General features: G+C 36.4%; 1 protein-coding gene across 3 annotated transcripts in view; it reads left to right on the top strand.

The window, feature by feature from the left end:
* TPK1 (thiamin pyrophosphokinase 1) overlaps positions 1–18,504 on the top strand; it is a 327,688-nt gene that overhangs the window by 97,172 nt on the left and 212,012 nt on the right. The window lies entirely within an intron of this gene.

Genomic DNA, 18,504 nt, shown 5'->3' with positions numbered 1-18,504 from the left:
GTAAAAGTAAACAAAAGAACTGAAGGAGAATATCCCATGGTGGTACAATCAAGTCAAATCAAAAGGTGCGGCGGTCAGGAAGTGCCCCTCTGAAGAGGTCACATTTGAGATACAATCTGAACATAAGAAGAAACTAGCCACGTAAAGTCCTGATGGCAGAGCATTCCTGGCCAATTTCTTCTTACGCAATTTCTTATTCAAGTTAAAGGAAAAATATTCTTTGAGAGTTATATACTCACAAAAGGTTAAAGAGGATTCTTTTTCAGTGAGATATAGTTAACATTAACATTATATGTTTCAGGTGTACAACATAACGATTTGATATTTGTATATATTGCAAAATGATCACCATAAAAATCCGGTTAACATCTGTCACCATACATAGTTACAAATTTTTTTTCTTGTGATGAAAACTTTCAAGATCTACTCTAACTACTTTCAAATATGCAATAGTGTTATTAACTGTAGTCACAATGCTATACATTATATCCCCATGACTTATTCATTTTATTATGGAAATTTGTACCTTTTGACTCCCTTCACCCATTTTGTACCCCCCCCACCCCCCAACAACCCCCCCTACCCCCCGGCAACCACCAATCTGTTCTCTATATCTATGAGCTCAGTTTTATTTTGTTTGTTTGTTTGTTTTTTAGATTCTACATATAAGTGAGATCATATGGTATTTATTTTTTTTTGCGTCTGACTTATTTCACTTCGCATAATGCCCTCAAGGTCCGTCTGTGTTGTTGCAAATGGCAGGATTTCCTTCTTTTTTATGGCTGAATAATATTCTGTTGTGTGTATATGCCACATTTTCTTTATTCATTCATCCATCGATGGACATTTGGGTTGTTAAATAGGATTTTTGAAAATTTCCAGAGCAATTATATGTGTACGTGGTTGTCCACTTTCTTCGTCAAAAACACTAAATCTGAGGTGTTACCTTTTCAGAACCCATTTTAGCTTTACTGCTTGATTGCTTTCACTGATCAAGGCCAAGAAGGATTGTGTATCCAAAACTCCAGACTTGCTATCATTTACCAAGAAAAACATTGGGAAGAACCGAAATTTGCATTTGTGTATATGAAGGCAGTAGCAATTCAGATGTTTGATGATGGTGGCAGTGGTAACAGTGGCAATTAACATTTTTTTAGTGTTTACTAAGTGCCAGGCAGTCTTCTGAGATCTTTTCATAGATTGAGTCATTTAACTCTTACCCTAAGAAGTGGATGTTCTTATCATCCCCATTTAGCAGATGAGGAAATTGAGGCACAAAGACATTGAATGATTTGCTCAGGGTCATATAGCAAGTCACAGTTGCTCAAGGTCACACAACAAGTAGCAGAGCTGATTTATACCTATCTGCTCAAAATAAAACGAAATTCTGTAAGAAGTCTTTGGCGATTCACTTTGTCATGTTGTATGAAAAGTTAATGATTATAAAGTATAATAGAATCTAGTGGTTTAATTTTTTTCTTTTTGGAAAATATCCTCCTTTGAACACTGTTCATACATAAAACCTGATTTTAGGTATTTAACAAAGCTTACTAGGGAAAAAAGTGAGACTGTAAACTTTTGTCTAGATATATAGTTGTTTTTAATGTGATAAACATTTTTCAGGTTTTAAAATGTTTGGATCCTATAATGTTTAAATTTTTAGCAGGGGGTATATCCCTAAGAGCTTAAACATTTCTGTTATGCATCCCAAAACAGTTCTACAAAAGCAAATACATTAAGGGTCTGTTGCATTTTAGATAATGTCAAGGTCTCAGTTAACCATTTACACTTTATTAAGAACAATTTGCTGAATTTGAACTGTAGCTTAAGATTAATAATTAATACTTGGTGTTAGTGCATTCAATTATATATTGCATTTTTATTAGGATGCAATGACAAAAGGTAAAACATTTATATCAATTAATATTTAGAGATGTAGTTATAGCTACCTGATGTGTAAACTTTTCTAAATGTATTTGGTCCACGGTGCTATATGTTACGTGTAGTATTTAACTATAGCACCAACGCTTATTGTTCAGATGTGTCGTTGATATTAATCTATGGATATTTTTTTAAAACTTAGCATTTGAATAACTTCTTCTGTTTATTTTATTTTATGTTATTTTTGTGAGGAAGATAAGCCCTGAGCTAACATCCATGCCAATCCTCCTCTTTTTCCTGAAGAAGACTGGCCCTGAGCTAACATCTGTGCCGATCTTCCTCCACTTTTATGTGAGACGCCACCACAGCATGGCCTGACAAGTGGTGCATCAGTGTGCGCCCGGGATCCAAACCCGGGCCACCAGCAGCGGAGTGCATGCACTTATCCGCTACGCCATGGGGCCGGCCCCATAACTTTTTCTGTTTATTAATTCTTCTTGACTTTAGCTAAAGTACTAGTTGATGGAGTGGAAGTGTAGGATGAGGTAGGGTTTTTTGGTTTGTTTTTATGTTTTTTGCAGTTACATTTAGTGATGGCTATAATGTGTTAGACTTGCCTTTTAGTCAAATTATTTACAAATTACAATGTCAAATTTTATGATCATTTCCTATAGAAGGGAACTCTCAGTGAATGATTAGATTCATGTGAATAGATGAAAGTGGTGAGGAGGTTTTTGTTCTTAAGTGGAGAGAATGGTTTAATGAGCCCCCATGTACACATCATCTATCTTCAACGATTACCCACTCATGGCCAATTTTGTTTCATATATACTCACAGATAACAAAATTACTTTAAAAATTTACTTCTAGTCTTAGTCTGTTTTATGTGGCTGCACTTAATATTAGTACAATACACTTAAGCTTCTTTTATTGAAAAATGCTGGAGGGCCTCATTTGGCATGCATGAATTAAGCCAGATGCCCAGGAAAATGTGAAAACAGATGGAATTTTTATGTGTTTTAGATGTTATGATCAAACGTGCCACCAATCTTTCATTCTGCTTTCCTAGATAGAAACATTGAATCATCTTTGATGCTTGCTTTTCTTCCTTCTCCCCTTTCTGATATTTCTTCAAACTCTATTGATTTTTTTCATTCTTTAAAAGCCTCTTTAATTTACCTTTAACTCTTTGTACCCCCTGCTGCTGTGTTACTTCACTGATTATTACATGTCTCAAGCTATTTTCTCTGATTACATTTTCTTTTCTGTTGCAATTCATCTTTTGGACTGCCCTTCCTAATTTTCACCTTATCCCTTTGCAGTATCTACAGCGTTTATTTCATCCCACTTAAATTCCTTTTTCTGGTATTCAATTTCTTCCATAAGCTGACCCTGTCATAACCTCATTTTTTTTTTATTTACCAGTATAAACCTTTTAGGCTGCTTTCCGGAATACCCTTTATATGTGCTGGACCATGCTCATTCTTGCCCCTCTGCTTTGATGTACATTATTTACTCGGTTTGTAAATCTGTTCTCTCTCGTCTTTGATCTATAATCTGCCTTTCCATCAAAGTCCAGCTTATTTTCTTCCTCTTCTGTCAAGACCCTGTTGAGGACTCTAGGCCTGTACTATCTTTCCCTTTTCAGAATTTACGTAAGTGTGAGTAGTTGATGCTATGACACGGAGTCTTTGGTTGCACTATTTCTTGTATTATTCCAGTTTTTTTATGGATTTGTGTTTTATGGATTTGTTTCAAAACAATATTCGACACGTCATATGTATTTCACATTTATCTGTTGATTAAAACTCTTAAATGTGATGTATACGTGGACTATTTTGACTAACCATGTAGTTTTTGTTATAATACACATTCCTTTGTCTTTTTTTGAGGACTATTTCCCTTCTTCCTGTCTCTTTTCTTCTAATTATTGTGCCAGTCTTATTGACTTTAGCTTCTTATAAAGGTGAGCCAGGAGGGAGAGGAGTTAGCATCTCCTCGTCGTCATCGTCGTGCCTCTCCTGCTGAAGAGTGGGCCAGAGCTTGTGGCTGCTGTGAGGGGTCAGTGGTCCTCAACCTCCACATCCAGTTCCCCTTTTTCAAGAAGCAGGAAAGGAGAGGGTTCTGAGACTAATTAAACCACTTTAAAAAGACTTTTTAAAATCGTAGGCTTATTAAATGAGCAAGAAAGCTTTAGATTTTGTTCTACGGGAAAATGTGTCGCTTATAGAAGAAGAGGAAGGAGAGGACATGAAGGGTAAGGATAGCTGCGGAGAGCCAGGTAAGAGAAAAACAAATGGAAGGTGAGTATGTGAAAAGAAATGCAAAAAAGAGAACAGTGAGTGATAGGGGCAGTTGTGAATAGGGAGGGGGAGCCTGAGAGAATAGCTCTTGGATTATGAAAAAGGAAAGAAAAAGATAAGATGAAAATTTAAAAAGAAAAAAATAGAGAACTCTCAAGTTGGAAGGGGAAAGAAGGAAGGCATCCTTGCTGTTAGAGACATTAGGGACTAATGTTTTAGATATACACTACTACTTCTGTTGTTGAAAGGAGGAAAATGTTAGGAGGAAAAAAGCTAATACAACTTTTAAAAGGTTGTTATCAGAAGTACCTCTTGGAAATTAAAAAAAGACTCTATTGTTAAAAATCTTAAATTATTGGCAGTGGTAGTGATTTTGTTTTTCGTTTTTTTTTTTTTTTTTTGCATTTCTTGCTGGTCATGCTGTCCAATTTGTAATTTAGTTGTGTGCTATTATAATCAAACAGCTCAGCTGGATCTCAAAATGATCTCAACCCAGATCTCAATTGAGCAAAAGTAAACTTTTATCTTTTGAACTTGTAATGTTTCAAATATGGTAGCTACTAGCTACCATACTAGCTGCGTGTGGCTATTTAAATTTAAATTAATTAAAATTAAATAGATTTTTGTGGCCGGCCCGGTAATGTAGTGGTTATGTTCGCACGTTTCACTTTGGTGGCCCAGGGTTCCCCGGTTCAGATCCTGGACTCGGACCTACTCACCTACTCACCGCTTTGGGGAGAAAAAGGAAAAAAGGAGGAAGATTGGCAACAGATGTTAGCACAGGGCCAATCTCCCTCAAAAAAAAAATTAAATAAATTTTGAAATCCACTTTCTTAGTCTAACTGGCCACATTGCAAGTGGTCAGTGGCCACATGTGGATAGCCCCATTTTGGACAGCACAGATATCAGACATTTCCATCATCATGTGGAGTTCTACTGGACAAATCTAGCCTGTAAGACTCGTAAGTAGAAGAACTTAGAGATTTTAAATATGATCTTAAATAGGCAGACGTTTTGCTTTCATGATTAGAATAAAATTTTCATATTTTAAGTTTACAATTTGTAGTTATGGTAGGGAAAGAGCAGAATTGTTTATAAGGTGATGCATCTTGGTTGCAAGAAGTTTGTTGACTGTGTGAAATAGTTCTCTTTCTCCCCATTTCAAGAATTGGTCTTTTCTGGGTAGCTTTCTTAAATTTTTCAGAATCATCAAATGAAATCTGAATATACGTATATATCCCTGGACCTCATTTGTTTTGATTTATAGCAATTCCACATGAAAAACAAAATCTGCATTTTATTTTGTAATGAATTTGAAAGGCCTTAATGCAATCTTCATGATTAGTGAAATGTTCTCTGTAATTAAATATTCCGAGATTTCGCGTATTCTAGTACAATATTCCCCTATTTTGTCTAATGATAAGTTTCACCCACAGCTTATGATTCCAAGGCTCTTCTCAGAACAGTGCATCACAATCCCAGGGGAGGCCTGGGAGTCGGCGTTTTTAACTTGTACCACAAGAGATTCTCACCAGGCAAGTTTGCTGAATACCACTCTGACCATTGACTTTACTAAAGATTAATGTTGGCATGTTTGTGATTGCTGACAGATAGTAAATTTGCTTCCCCTGAGTAGAGCTCTGCACTTGCCTCGCAGTGGAATATGTTTACAGTTTTTGAATAGTCTGAATTCTGACGTTATTTTGTAAAATAGATGGAGGGGAACATATTATTTAACTAGTAATGAAACAGTATTTTTTTATCCACACATTATCATGCATTTATTGTCACAGGAAATGTTTTTGATTGATGAAATTATTCAGTCGTCAATAGTATATATTTTTAAATAAATATATACTTGCAGAACAAGTATATGCAAGCTCTCTTAAATAAATGAGGATCTTCCCAAGATTGATGCTGGAAGGCAGTTGCCTACAGTATAGTTACTTAGGTATCATAAAAATTTTGGTTATATTTTTGAAGCAGATATTTATTCTTGGAAGAATAAATAGCTATAATTCCATAGTTTTTTTTTGCAAAGTCACATCCAGTTTGTTTTACTCTTCCTTTTCATGTAGGTAGATGACTAATGTATGTTAAAATCTAGTTGAAAAAGACCTTTTAAATAAGTATACCTATTTCTTAGTGAAAATAAAGCATTGTGTCATAGTTTAATTGGTAGTTTTTTATTCATTCCTGGTGGTACATATAACAATGGTGTTCTTTCTGTTAATGATGTCTTAGGTCTAATTGAACTAAATTATATGTTTGGGCTTAGTAACTTTAGTTGACCATATGAAGACTGTATAATACATAGGGACACAAAGCACCCTGGATATGGCAGGAGATGACATGCATTCTGCTATATCTTAGTTATCACTGTTACCCTAGAGCAAAGTCAGTTTTTTAAACCTTGAACCTTAGCTGCTAAATATGAGAGTAGGTCTAATTTAGTGGTTCTTGACTAGAAATAGACATTATCTTCACCTGGGGAAGTTTCTGAACCAGAAATACCCACACTCTACTCCTGGAAATCCTGGTATGTATTATTTTTTATTTTGTTTTAAAAATTGAGAGAAACTCTCCATACAGTGAATTGATATAGTAAGTGTGCAATTTGATGAGTTTTGGTAAGTTTCATACACCCATCAGCCACCACTCTAATCAAGATATAGGATATTTCCATCACCCCAGAAAGTTCCTTCATGCCCCATTCTAGTCAGTTCCTACCCCACCCATAGGCAGCCACTGTTTTGGTTCCCATCAGCATGGGTTAGTTTTGCTGTTATTGAACTTCACCTCACGTACATGGAGTCATACAGAATGTACTCTTTTTGTGTCTGGCTTTTTTTGCTCAATAAAGGGTTTTTTGAGATTTGTCCATGTTGTTGCATGCATCAGTAGTTTGCTTGCCTGCTTCCTCTGTTCCTTCCTTCCTTGTTCCTGAATAGTTTTCTATTAAATGAATATACTACATTTTTAATGTCTTCTTCTGATGGGTTGTATTTCGTGTTTTCAGTTTTTGCCTTGATGAATAAAACTCCTGTAAATATTCTTGTACAAATCTTTTTGTGGACATATATTTTCATTTATCTTAGGTAAATGCCATAGGTAATTGTATTTTTAACATTAGAAGAACCTGCCAATAGGCTTTTCAAAGTGGTTGAACCATTTTGCACTTCTACCAGCAACATATGAGAGTTTCAGTTGCTTTACACCCTCTGTTAACATTTGGTGTTAGTCTTCTTTTTTTTTTTTTTATAATTTTATTTATTTATTTTTTTCCCCCAAAGCCCCAGTAGATAGTTGTATGTCATAGTTGTACTTCCTTCGAATTGCTGTATGTGGGACGCAGCCTCAGCATGGTTGGAGAAGCGGTGCGTTGGTCCGCACCCGGGATCCGAACCCTTTTGGGCCGCCAGCAGCGGAGCGCGCGCACTTAACTGCTAAGCCACTGGGCCGGCCCTGGTGTTAATCTTCTTAATTTGAGACATTCTATTGGGTGTGAAGTAGCGCCATTGTGGTTTTAATTTGCATTTCCCGATAGTAATGATGTTGAGCATCTTTTCATGTGCTTGTTTAGTCATTTGTATATCTTCTTTTACAAAGTGTTCAAGTCTTTTTGTTTAAATTTTATTACGTTGATGGTTGTTTTATTATTGATTTGTAGGTATTGTTTATATATTTGTAGATATTATATATTACATATATCACATATATGTATGTATTGCAAACATAGTCTCCCAATCTGTGACCTGCCTTTCTATTTTCTCAATTCTTGCTTTTGATGAATGAATGCTTTTTGAGGAGTTCCAATTTTGGTAACATCCAATTTATCAAATTTTTAAATGCTCAAGTTATCAATTTTTTAAATATTTAATGCTATTTGTATCCTAAGACATCAAACTTTGCTTTATCTTCCCCAATGTTGTAAAGAATTTCTTCTGTTTTCTTTTAGAAACTTTGTTTTATAAAGCTTTTATATTTATATCTATGATTATTCTATCTATCTATGATAGATAATCTATAATGATATTATGATCATTTTGAATTAATTTTTGTGTATGGTGTGAGGTGTAGAGGTCTCTTTTCCTTCATTGATGAAGGTGTTCCAGCAACATATGAAAATTTGTTTGACATTGTCTATTTCATTTTCATAGTAACCTGTTCTTGTTTTATAAATGCAGTTTCACCCCAGGTCTCTATGAGTATACTAGAGTTTCCCCATGTACCCCCATCCCCAACCCCCCACCCTCCCAGTTCTTGGCCATATTCTTAGCATTCTTTGTGGATCCTTAGTTTTTCTGTTTGTTTATATTTCTAGTTTCTCCATTCTGGTAGTCCTTGATTGTCTTTTCATAATTAGAATAAGGAAGAGAAGGGCGACTTCAAGCTGCTTGTATGTGGTCGGATTTTTGGGCTGGCAGTTCTCATTTAAAGGTAAAGGTGAGTGGTGTAGGAGGCTTGGGCATCCCCTAAGACCAAGGGGTACCAGTACATTCTGTAGCTGACCTCATTCCCTCCAGAAGTGTCTATTTTCTTTGGAGAATAGCCTTAAAATTTTAATGTCTGGGCATATTCTTGTCTGTCTTTGTTAGACCCAGGTCAGGAATTGAGGTGCTTTGGTCAGGTTATGTTTTTCTTCCAGGGATTTAATTTATTTTACTCTGTTCAACTCCATATCTTTTAGATATGTTACTCTTTATGTCCATGGTTAGGTTAACAAAGGTTTTTTTTTTTTTTTTCCAAATAATCAGTTCATTTAACTATAAGACCCTCCCTCCCATCCCTCCCTTTCAACTGAAGGACTAAAAAAGTTTCCAACTCGTAGGTTTTTCACTTTTTCTATTTTGCAGTTTATATTTTTATTGCATTGTGATCATAGAATATTATTTGTCCTATTTTTACTACTTGGAATTCTCATGCCATTTTCTTTGTGGCCTAGATATATAGTTAGTTTTTACGAATTTTCAATGGACACTGGAAAAGATCTAGATTCAGATTACAGTGTTTGATATACTTCACTTAATTGTACCTTACTAGCTATTTATTTTTTCCATGTCCTTTATCTTCTTGGATTGAGAAAGGGGACTAAGACTCTTCTGTTGATGCCTGACCCCTGCTTTCTTTCTGTTTTCAATGACAAAGTATGCTTTTGCCCATTTTCAATTTTTTAGTTTATTTTAGGTTATTATTTACAGTATACAGTTGGGTAATTTATTAGAAATGGAGAAGGGAAACAAATCCAGATAAGTGGCATCAGAAAAGATGCTAAGGAAAACGTGATGCTCGAGCAAAGTCTTGATGGAAGGAAAGAGGGACCTTGGTGGATGAGGGGGGAGAGAGGCAGGAGGGTGGCTGAGTGGGTGAGTGGGATGGGTGCTTCAGGCAGAGGTGTCCGCAAAGACTCTGATGTGAGAGGCAGCCAGTCATGGTGGTTCCACGTATTTTTTGCTTAGTTGAGGTTTTTCTTCTAGTTGTGTTTTCAAGAAACTATATGGGAATGAAATTGCATGGTTTTAAAATGTTTAAAGATGGATATTTGTTTCCTTTAAACTTAAAAAGCATTTTGACTGGGTGCACTTCCATTTTCTAAGGACATTATAGGGATCATTTCAATTCCACAAGTATATTGAATATTTCTGTAGAGAAGTCTGAGGTTAGCTTGATTCCCCCCACTCCCCCAACTAAAGAATGCTTTTGTACTTTTATCTTGAGGTGTCAGTAATTTTTTTGTGTGTGTGTGTGAGGAAGATTAGCCCTGAGCTATCGTCGGTTGCCAATCCTCCTCTTTTTGCTGAGGAAGATTGGCCCTGGGCTAACATCCACACCCATGTTCCTCTACTTTATATGGGATGCCGCCACAGCATGGCTTGATGAGCGGTGCATAGGTCCGCGCCCGGGATCCGAACCCGTGAACCCCGGGCCGCCAAAGTGGAGCGTGTGAACTTAATCACTACGCCACTGGGCTGGCCCCAGTACCAGCAATTTTAATTAGACTTGTCGCAGTATTATCATTCTGTGTTGGTTTTTCCTGGCATGTGTGTACCCTCTCCACCCACAGGTTTAAGTCTTCCCCTGGTTTGAAAAATTTGTCTTTAATTTGTTCTGTGTTCTTAAGGGAAAGCAGTTAAACACATGTCATTTTTTTTTTTTAATCTCCTATTTCTCCTTTTCTTTCAGTCTTTTCTAATTCATTGCTAATTTCCATTTGTTTTTGCTCATTTCTCAATTTTATCTAACATGTCTCTTACTGGATTTTCAGCGATGCTCATCCTGCTTCAAACAGCTTCTTGCTTGGATTTAATTTCTTCGATGAATCTGCAGGCTCTTGATTCGTCTTGTTCTGTGGTTTTGCCATATCTTCCAAGAGCTCTCATATGTCTTTGAATGTTTTTATTTTTCCATTAAGTTCTTTGGGTTGTAGTGATATTTCTAGTCATGATTTCCAGTTTCTTGGTGGCAGCATTTTTCTGGTGACTTTTCCTCATCATTTTTTCCTGTTTAGACCCTATCCCTTTCTTCTTCCCTCTCTCTTTTCTTTCCCTCCTTCCCTCTCTCTCCCTTAACTTCTTGGTCTATTCTAGATCCTGTGCTAGTTCCTTTTTATTGATTTTTGGGTGAGTTGAATCCCTCCTTGGACCACTGATTTGAAACTGGGTTATGTGGGGGCTGGGAGGGCAGGGGGAGCAGGAATTCTTCCTCGTTCACAGTGAAGCACTTTGTGACCCAGGATTGTATATTTGAGAGTGTTTAACCTTTACCCACTGCTGTCAGTGCAGTGGCAGCCAGGTGGTTGTTCACAATTCACTCTTTTCTTCCTTTTCTGTCTTGTCTCAGCCATAGAATGTTTCCTACGTTGATTTTGCATCTGAATCTTTAGCCGAAGACCTCCTCTCATTATCCCTGCTTGAGTTTACTGCCTTTGGCAGCTCTTTCACATCTATTGTGATTGGGTGATCGATTTTGCCTAGTTTTATCCAAAATGGAATTTCCATTTCTTTTTGACATTCTGCTGTTGGTTTCAGATGGAGAAAGGACAGAGACTTCTCCACTCTGCTGTCTTAAAACAAAGTCATATATTTTGTTTTCTTTAAATCTTTCAGTAAATTTCTTCCAGCTAGCAAAAGCCTTCTTCAAAGTAATATTTAGGATTTGGCTTCTTGGCACTCCCATCCTTCATTTTGTTGCTTGCTGATTTTTCTTCTGATTGTTAATTGTTTTACTTGAGGACTAGATTTCACTGTCTTTGGGTTGGTTTCCCAGATGGGTTAACTATGAACAAGTGGGGCATCACTGTACTATGAGGATTGTTTGTTTTGAGGGCACACCAAGGTATTGCATTTATTAAAAATATCATAGGGATCAATATTTCCATCTCAGTTCATTTCTCTGGGCTATATTGTACTTCTTTGTGCATTTGTGAGGTTGTATATCTTATGAATTATTAAAACAAGCTGGAATACATCTTTTAAAAAGAATATGAGTAACTTTTATTTGCTTGCCATCCCATCCGGAGGCACTGGTTTCCTTTTATTATTGAATTCTACATAGTGTTGCTTTTTGTGTTTCGAAGATCAAAGATGTAGGGAAAACAAGTTCATGGCTCTATACTTTGGTGAGGAAGGAGATGGTTATTTTTGTTTCTGTCATTAAATGCCAAAAGTTATTTTCAAATACACTGCAGCCAAAAAAAGCAAAAAAAAAAAAAAAACCCAACCACTACCTGTCAGTCAGTGAAAATAACTAACAGGATGCACTGCCATGCAGTACTTAAAATTGTTTCAAATTTACAAGCAAAACAATGAAACGCATTTTGCGTAACGAAATATTTATTTTTATCCATCATGCTTGCAAGCTGCTCTCCATTTATCATGTTTGCAAACAGCAGCAGCAGCATTTCTTTAATATGAGCCAAATGTAATTCCCAGCTGTTGAAATTAATTATTTTTAAGTCTTTTTAAAAACTATCATCTAACAACAAATCTCACTGTTTTTCTTTTGCTCTTTTTACTTTTCCATGCTCCCCTGGAGCTTTGCATTAGTCCCCCTTAGGAGTCATCTCACTGTGTTATTGTATTTGTCTCTCAAGCTTCTTGACCAGTGCTGGTTAATACAAATATAATGTGAAGTGCAAATATAAACTTAAATCTTCTTGTAGCGACATTAAAAAAACAAAAAGAAACAGAAATTAATTTTAATACCATCTTATTTAACCCAATATATTCAGAATATTATCATTTCAACATATAACCAATGTAAAAATAATTAATTATATTTTTATATTCTTTTTGTACTAAGTCTTAAGAATGCAGGGTTTATTTTACCCTTACAGCACATCTTGATCGAGACTAGCTGCATTTCAGATGCTCAATACCACAAGTGGCTGATGGCTACCATATTGTACAGTCATATATTGCTTAACAGTGGGGGTACATTCTGAGAAATGTGTTGTTAGGCGATTTCGACATCGTGCAAGCCTCATAGAGTGTACTTACACAAACCCAGATGGTACAGCCTAGTACACACCCAGGCTATATGGTACTAGTCTCATGGGACCACCGTCATATATGTGGTCCGTCCTTGACTGAAACGTCCTCATGCGGTGCCTGACTGTATAGCATAGTTCTAGACTGTGGTCTCCTTGAAAGTTGGAACCATGTCTGGTTTTTGCTCTATTTCTGTCTAAAGTTGGTGCCCATTCAGTGTGTGCCTAAAAATAAATGAATGAATGAGTGAATAGAATATACTGGGAGAGTTATTATGTAGATTGATGCTGATCACTAATAATATCAGTACCTTCTGTCAAGAGAACTGAGGCACATTGACTAAAAAGAGGACCCTGAGGCTGGAAGGATCCTGCATTCCAATCATAAGGTAGGCCAGTGGGCAGCCTTCAAAGAGGTGAAGTTGCCGAGGATTCGTTGCAGGGGACAGCTAGGAGGGGAAATTAAGAGTGTCGCCAGTCTCCATTTAGGGTCTGCTTTTCAAGCGATATATCCGAATCCAGAGCATTGACAACCAGCACCTTTCATTTTTCTGGTAGACTAAGCTGTTTCTACCACAGTAGTCATAATCAAATTCGTAATCAAGTCCTGTGCATACCTATTTAATACAAACAGAGGCTAGTATATCAGCTTCAGTTTGCTGCTTAAAAAATAAAATGGATACAATTGTATCAATTGATACAGTCATTGTTGATAACTGTTTGGTATTATGTAGTAAACTTAATGTGCATATTCTTTGACCCAGTGATTATCCATTTAGATATATTTCATTGAAAAAGTGTTTCATATGTACACAAAGAGGCGTCTAAATGATAACTGCAGCATTTTCAAAAATAGTAAAAACTTGTAGACCACCTAAATGACTAGTAATAGGAGATCAGATAAATATTTTTGACATATTCATTAACTCTGTATGGCAGTTAAATGAATCTAGTACACTAGATTTGTATTTCCAAATGGAAAGCCCTCAAAAACATAATGTTAAGTGATAAAAGCAAGTTTTGCAATACCATTTTTTAAAAATTGAAAACATTTCATACAATATTATATATTGCTCATTGTTGTAAATGCGTGCTGTATAAAATGAGTGGTTACCAGAGGAGGCGGGGGGTAGAGGGCAAAAGGGGTAAAGTGGCACATATGTATGGTGACGGATAAAAACTGGACTGTTCATGGTGAACACGGTGCAGTCTATAGAGAAACTAAAATATAGTGATGTACACCTGAAATTTACACAATGTTGTAAGCCAATATGACCTCAATAAAATAATTTAAAAAAAAGCCAAACTGTAAAGGTAAACCCTACATCCAGAAGAATGTGTACCACTGGTAAGGGACATTGGAGTAGGTTGGGGTCATTAGAGATGTACTTAGGGAATATAAACTTAAGTAGTTTTTTGTGATACAAAGTGCTGAATGATAACAATTGGCAATTTAGGTGGTGGTCGTAGAGATGGTATCTTAGTCGTTGATGTATTTAAAATTTTTTTCAATTTATAAGATACATTTTATACATCAGAAGATTTCTTTTAGGTCTGTACTATATATATTTGAAAGTAAAAATTTAGGATTGTAAACGCTAGGGATATTTTTCTTTATCAGTATACTTCATATGAATTATTTCAGTCCTTTGCTGAAAAAGGATGCACAGATGGAGAAGTGTCCTTTTGATGTCCACAAGTACAAAAGTGCATTTTATAACTGAATTAACTTTGTTCTATATTTCAGGCAAGAATTTTAATCCAGATCCCTAGGGGGAAATACCTAATAAACTCAGTATCCCACAGGACCATTTGTACCCTTGTGAGTTAAGATAAAACATATTTTTAAAAAATCTAGAATAGCCTCAGCCTTTCAAAGACATTTGGGCTGTGATGTATTTCAATTCAGTTCAACAAGCACTTATGGAATGCTTGTACGTGCAGGGCACCGCATCAGGCTTGAAGGTGGCTGGGAGATAGTAGTATGTGAGGGGAAGAAGGAAATGACTCCCCTCGACTTTTCAGGATATTGAAACAGTTGGGAAATGACCAATTGAGTAAATAAACATTCACTGTCAGAGTGGGAAAGAACAATATATTTTTTTGTGAAGTTATCAATTTATTATCTCTCAGCTCCAAATCCATCCTTCATTATCTCCTCTCTGATAATGGAGATGGGTCTTTTGAGCATTTCTCCTTTGCAACTAGTTGATGTTAAGCTGTGTCAGGAGAGGGCACGGGAGGGACATTACTGGACCAAGGGCTTTTCTCCTGATTCCAATGTCTTTGTCATGTCAGCCGCCTGCAGCATACACGGTTTTTTCTGCGGTGCCTGGTGGTCAGCAGTACCTGTCACCTTCTCTTGGTCAGCTACCCTGGCACCCTTCTCAGGTGGTTTCTCAGCAGATCACTGCCAAGTGGGCCACCTCCCTTGACTGCTTCCTCTAGCACCTTTTAGGAGGTTTTGTAGTGAATTACAAGGCCGGCACCACTCTGTGAATGGTGTCCCCTGCTCTTCAGAGGTAGGATTACCAGCTAGTCCCGCCCTTGAGCTCTTGCCAGTGTTATCTGCTTCTCAGTCTTAGGGGCAGTGGCTGCTTCCTTGATCTGCTCTTCCTGTATTCTTTACCTTCAGCCCCCGGTTAGTCCAATCCATGTTAATTTCTCATGTTCGAATTACTGCATGGTGTCTCCTGATTGGACCCTGATAGATATGGAAGGCCAACTGCTTTTTCTCCAGTATGCTGAAGTCAATAAAAGTGACTTTGATGTTTAAAAGATCTCTTAGGATCTCTTCAAGCTGTGCTCCATTTTCTTTTAGTAGGACATTAGCCAGCTCTGAGAATGGGTTATTGTGTCAGTAGATGTGAACATGTATGACTCTTACCATGTATTCTATTGCTTTGGAAAAGCCATGTGCGTTATTGTTACCAGTGAAGTTGATGTTTAAGATTCTTACACAGTAAGCTTGTGTTGTATCATCATTTATACTTGACGTTGCTTTACTGAGCTGTCTCAGATGCACAGTGGGGGCTTTCTGGTATAACAAAAATAATGTGGGCTTTATTATCAAGGGAACCCAGGTTCTCATTTTAGTTCCATTGTTGTAATAATTCTAACTCCATTAACACATAAATGAAAAATCTTATTTTCTACATCCACGTTCTCAGTCTGAAGACCATAGAAGAATCTGTCACATAACTTGGGGCAGCTCACTTTGTGTCTTTGATCTCTTTTCCTGGTCTGTAAAATAGGAAATAAAATGCATGCCTTTCAGGTTTCTGTGAGGTTAATCATGTTGTAATAAAGTACCACTAGCATTATATAAATGGTCCAATTTCTCTGCTTCCTTGCCAGCATTTGATGTAAAATAAAATCACAATATTTTATTTCAGCAATTTTTTAAAGTATGCAGTGATATCTTATTGCGGTTTTAATTTGAGTTTCTCTAATGACTAATGATGTTGAACATCTTTTTGTGTGCGTGTTTGCCATCTCTATAATCTCTGTTTTTCTTTTTTAAATTTCCTGAAAGTAACATTTTTTATAATTTTCTTATAGTGTTAAAAAGACAAGCTGGGAAAAACAGACCTGTTTCAGGTTTCTCCTTTGGTATTTGCCATTGCAATTCTTCCTGAGCTTTCAAACCAGGTCTTTTTCACCAGAAGTTAACCTACACATCCACAGTTACCTCTAGTTCTTTCTAACATTTTGGTTTCATGTTTCCTGTGATTTGGGAATAACGAAAGCAAACAAAGAAACAAAGAAACCCATACTCAAGCCCAAACAATAACACTACTCTGAACAACGCTTACTAACAATGCATCTATCCTACAAACTGTATTTCGTGTTTTAAATTTTTATTAAACTTTTGATAATGCCTTTTAATTTTTAGCTACCATTAGTATAAAATATTTCCATTAGGTAGAGACACCTTGAGGTAAATGCAACGTAGAGAAAAGTGGGAGAAAAGCTATTCAAAACTTTACGTCTCTCATTGTGAGGAGAACGTTGGTAGGCCCATCTGATTATTATATAAATGGAACAGTAAAATTTCGAAAGATGATAGAAGGGCAAGAATGGCAAGAAATATTTTCTGGAATATGGCCAAACATTGGAACAAATAAACAGTATAGGGAATGCTAAACAGTTGTAAACAGTACCAGTGTTTGTCAGGTGCTCAGACAGGAACCTGAGGGTCATCTCTGAATCATTTTGGACTCCTCTCCATATCCAGTCTCTCAGCCAGTCCAATCACTTCCACCTCCCGATGTAATTTGAAGTACATCCATTTCTCCCTGCTGTAAATGCTACAAACCTAGTCTAAGCCTCCATCTTCCCTGGACAATGCATTAGCCTCCTAACTAATTTCATTCCTTCCAGTCTTGTCTCCCTCTAACCTCTTCCCAACATAAGAGGAAGAATGATCTTTAATAGGTAAGTTAAATAGAACACTCTAAAACTTAAAGCCCTTAATGCCTTCCTTTTGTATTTAAACTCTGTTCTATACCATGGGCTGCTTAATCTGGTCTTTAACTGTCTCTCAACTTGGTCTCTTATAGCTATTCCCTTATCTGACTAAACTCGACAGCAACAGGCCTTCTTTTAATTATTTTTAAAAATAAGCTTTTTCATGCCTTGATAAATCATGCTTTAAAGACTAAGATGAATTTATCTCTAAGAATGCCCTGAGATAACTTACAAACTAAGAAATGTGGTAGTTAATGAGGTGTTTATTCAGCCCCTCTAAGCACTTGGCTCTTCAGTTGTACTTTGTCCCGATGGCTGTAACTCTTGCCCTAAAGAAGGCACAGTATGACTTTTTGGGTACTTTCCTCTTGCTTTCAACCTGAACCCAGTGATTCCTTTTCTTTCCATCTTTTTTTGGAGACACTAACCCTAATTCCTCTCCCTTCTTTCTGCTCATAGCCTTCAAATAGTGCCCCCCCACCTTTTTTTCCCTAAATAGGAAGAAGAATTAGCTTATGATTGTGCGAAGTTTGAAAAAGAGCACAGTCAAGATGTAGAATTATAATTTGTGCAGTTCTTACATTGTTGGTAGTAAAAATATGTGATTATTTCTCAGTTTCCAATTATTTTGTATTAAGGTCCAATTGATGAAGTTAACCTATTATTACCATTTAGATTTAGTGATTATTGTTTAAGAGAATAGATTTGTTTGCTAGAAACTCAGTTTATTGTGTTAAAATATTTTTATAAAAATGTCGAAGGTGCAGATATGATCTGATTAGATATTTTTTTCTTCTATCTCTATAAAATAAGATAAATGTATCACTTTTTTGTGTAACAAAGGATCTGCTAACGTTTTCACTTTTTTCTCATTTTTTTATTAGTGTCATAATAGTTTATAACATTGTGAAATTTCAGTTGTACATTATTATTTGTCAGTCACCATATATATGTGCCCCTTTACCCTTTATGCCCACCCCCAACCCCCTTCCCCTCTGGTAACCACTAATCTGTTCTCTTCATCCATGTATTTGTTTATCTTCCACATATGAGTGAAATCATACAGTGTTTGTCTTTCTCTGTCTGGCTTATCTTGCTTAACATCATACCCTCAAGTTCCATCCATGTTGTTGCAAATGGTACGATTTTGTCTTTTTTGATAGCTGAGTAGTATTCCATTGTGTATATATACCACATCTTCTTTATCCAATCATCAGTCAATGGGCACTTGGGTTGCTTCCACATCTTGGCTATTGTGAATAATGCTGTAGTGAACACAGGGGTGCATAAGTCTCTTTGAATTGTTGATTTCAAGTTCTTTGGGTAAATACCCAGTAGTGGAATAGCTGGGTCATATGGTAT

Source organism: Diceros bicornis, chromosome 3 (assembly GCF_020826845.1).
Source record: "Diceros bicornis minor isolate mBicDic1 chromosome 3, mDicBic1.mat.cur, whole genome shotgun sequence".
NCBI classification, from domain to species: domain Eukaryota; kingdom Metazoa; phylum Chordata; class Mammalia; order Perissodactyla; family Rhinocerotidae; genus Diceros; species Diceros bicornis.
This window is presented reverse-complemented; position numbering and strand designations above follow the sequence as displayed.